Here is a 3,923-nt window from a genome sequence, read left to right as displayed (position 1 = left end):
CTAAAGAAGCTCAAGAATCCGCAAACATGAGTTCTTATGAGTATGACAATGATTTATTTTATAATCCTGAGCACACTACATTACCAGACATGGATGTTTATAGAAACAATCCAAATGTGGAAAACACAAACACTACAAACAACAATGCTACACACAATGACAATGTGGACAGTCTTTCAATACTATCAGCAGACATAGAAGAATCCATAATGAATCCTGATTTCAATAGATTGGTTGAAGAGATAATGAGGAGAGATCGACAATACTTTTTACACACGATGGCACAAAGTGGAGCTAAAATACCTGATGACTTTGACATGTCCCAACTTATGGAAAGTAGACCATCACAACAAACTCAACCTGACATGGATCAAAGGAGACCAAATAGTGGAGGAAATAGAGGACCGAATATAATGCCTGAGTCACCATCAGTTTTGCTTCAAAAACCAGCATTCCACATACACAAGCTCAAACATATGATACTTACCTTCGAAGACCATCATGGAAGCCTTATGTGGATAGATATGCTCAATCACATGCTCAAGGTATGGATCAATCAAAACAAGTAGATACCCAAAGGCATCCTCAAAATTTTGACACAAGGAGACCTCATGTCAAAATTGGGGGCAACATAATGGAAAATGAAATGCCTATTGAATATGGTATATATGCACAAAATAGATATGGGGTTCCTCAACATGAAGTTATGCCAAGTGCTCCATATATGCCATAGCAATATAGACCTCCATATGGACATGTCTACGATCAGTATCATCCATACATGCAACAAGCTCCTCCTCAAATGGGTGTTTCAAACACGGGGTATGCTATAAGAAATCAATCTCCTCCCAAAAATAATTTGGAGCAACAAATAAGAGATTTACAAAAGAAAATGGAGGACATGAGTACATCAAAACCAACATACACTATGAGAGATATATGTCCTTATCCCTTTGATAAGAGCATTCCAAGGCCTCCGTTTCCTGCACACTTTGTGACGCCAAAATTTGACAAATATAGAGGGAGAGGAGACCCCAAGGCACACATAAGACAATTTTTCACAGCCTGCATAGAGGTAGCGGCAGAAGAAACATACTTGATGAGGTTGTTTCCACAGAGCTTAGGCGATCAAGCTATGGAATGGTTTTCTCAATTACCTCCTGGTATTAAGTCATGGGGCGACTTGGCAGAAGCATTTATTCAGCATTTCTCTTACAACATAGAAACAGATGTCTCAGTTACTACCTTGTGCAATACTAAACAAAAGGAAGGAGAATCTTTCACAACATTTTTACAAAGATGGAGAAATCTAGCTAGCAGATGCTCTTGCGAAATCCCTCAGAAACAAATGGTAGAAATGTTCACACAAAATGTTAACAAGGCTATTGGCTATGATCTCAGAAAGCTTGTTTGTCTACATTCAAGGATGTTATTGAAAAGGGCCTAGCAACAGAAAAGGTTTTAATTGAGCAAGGAGTCATTAAGATATTCAAAGAAAACAAAGAGGACTTTAAAGGAAAGGACAAACCAAAATTTTGGAACAAGAACAAGAACACAGTTAATGATGGTGTTGTTGATGCCAATACAGTGAGACCAAAGTTTATCTTTTCTGGATCGAGTTCTACCAACAATCAAGTGAACAATCAAACAACTTCTAGAACATGAAGGAAGTACACTCCATTGGGAGAACCACTTGAATCAGTATTCAAAAAGCTTGTGGCAAACAAAGTGATCACAGTTCTAGATTTTCCTCCATATGAACCAAAGGTCAAACCAAATTGGTGGAATGATGATGAGTATTGCGAATTTCATAAGAGCAAGGGTCATAAGACAAGTAATTGCCATCGACTGAAGAACATTGTACAAGATCTCATTGACAGAGGTGATATTGAGATTGAGGGACATTCATCTAACCAAGAGCATGAGATGTTTAAGGAACCATTCCCAAAACATGACAAAGGAAAAGCCAAAGTCACAGATGATCAAGCCAATTACACTAGAGCACCTTACAATTATGATTCTACTATCAACCACATCTCAATGGACAATCATATCTCTACTATTACTATCAAGAACAAAAATGCTGAAAATCCTCCTCAGCGACCTAAGATTGTCCTAAGAGGTGTTGGATCTTTGTCCGAATCTACCTCTGAATGTCATGTTACAACCCGTCGAGGTAAGATTACGTTGCCAGGTGCCTCTACTAAGAATACCAATCCTTCATCAATTAAGCCTGAGTACGACCTTGTAGAACAGTTAGGGAAGACACCCGCGCTCATCTCCATTCTTGAGCTTCTATGCATATCCCCCGCTCATAAAGCTATCCTTGACAAAATATTGAGAGATACAGCTGTCCCTACTGATCTAAATGTGGACCATTTTCAAGCCATGGTGGGATACCTTTCCATTCCGCATTCCCTTACGTTCACAGAAGCCGATGACGCCTCCATAAGTCAGCCACATAATGCACTTTTACACGTTGAAGCCTTCATACATAAACATCGAATAAAGCGAGTCCTGATAGATGGAGGAGCAGGTCTAAGCATTTGTACCTTGAGCACAATTAAACAATTGGGATATTCTGATAAAGCTGTGAATTCTACAAACAAAATCACCATCAAGGCATATGACGATGAAGAGCGTTCATCCAAGGGCACAGTCACCTTACCTCTCAAAGTTGGGCCAATTACAAAGGATGTGGTTTTTCAAGTACTTGATCTGGATCTCACATACAACATATTGCTAGGATGTCCTTGGATTCATGAAATGAGGGCAGTCCCATCTACATATCATCGATGTATCAAGTTTCCACACAATGGAGTTGAAGTGACTGTCAAAGCAGATCCAAATCCATTCATATATTGCAACAATCTGCAACCTAGATCCAAAATAACAATGCCAGCCAATCGAGAAGCTATTCCTTCATCAGCATATGTGGATCCAGAATCATTGAAAGCTTCTACATCAAAACAAACAGAGCTCAAAGAAAAATTCAAGGTTAAAGACATGGGATGTAGTGAATATATCTTCCATGTTGATCAACTCCCACTATCTCCTAAGGCATTCAGTCGACAGGAACAACCTACAAATAATTTTCAATGCCAAGGAATTGGGTGTGAACCACCTAGTGTTGTGGCTACTAAGTCTGAATGCAAATCTCCTCTAGTGGTGCAAGCATCTCTTGATATCAATAGTCCTAAGAATGGTTCCAACAAAGAATCTATTGAGCGTATCGCCAACCCTCTTGAGGACTCACATAGCTTTACCATATCATCCACTCATTCCATTTCTACTCCACTTCCAGACTTGGATCAACAAGAATTACAAAAGCCCTTACTCATTGGGGATCAAAAATCAAGCTTTGAAAAGAAAAATCTAAAAGTCAAAAATAAAGAAAATTCCTTCAGTCCAAATCAAAATCAAAAGCTATTGGACTCAACAAAAATCAAGGTCAAGGATAAAAATCCAATGAAAGAAAAAGAGCAAGAGTTGATCTCCCCTAATATCAAAATAACTGGTGGCAAAAGCTCTAAAATTTTAAGTCAAAAAGCATACTTGTTGATCCTAAGTCTCCATCATGCTATCTTACTTTCACTTCTTTTCACAATCATAAGCCTTCATCACTCATCCACTTGTTTCACACATCCATTCCCTTCTAGTGATACATCATGGACCTTTAATGGAGCTTCCTTGAAGGACTTTGCTATCAGTGATGCCCAAACTTCTTCAGGTGACACGCATACGGGCCTGTATAGTCCACACACTAGTAATTCCATCTCAGTTCCTTCATCAAGGAAGACATTCAATCAAGCTACACATCATTCAGTCAAGGAACAATGCAGCTACAATCATAAAGTCAAGCCTTGCACATTTGACGTGGGTGCCTTGGTTCTCTGAGAAAATCCTAAAAATCAGCAAGACAG

The sequence above is a fragment of the Cryptomeria japonica genome, chromosome 8 (genome assembly GCF_030272615.1).
Source record: "Cryptomeria japonica chromosome 8, Sugi_1.0, whole genome shotgun sequence".
In the NCBI taxonomy this organism is placed as follows: Eukaryota; Viridiplantae; Streptophyta; class Pinopsida; order Cupressales; family Cupressaceae; genus Cryptomeria; species Cryptomeria japonica.
Note: the sequence above shows the minus strand (reverse complement) of the source record.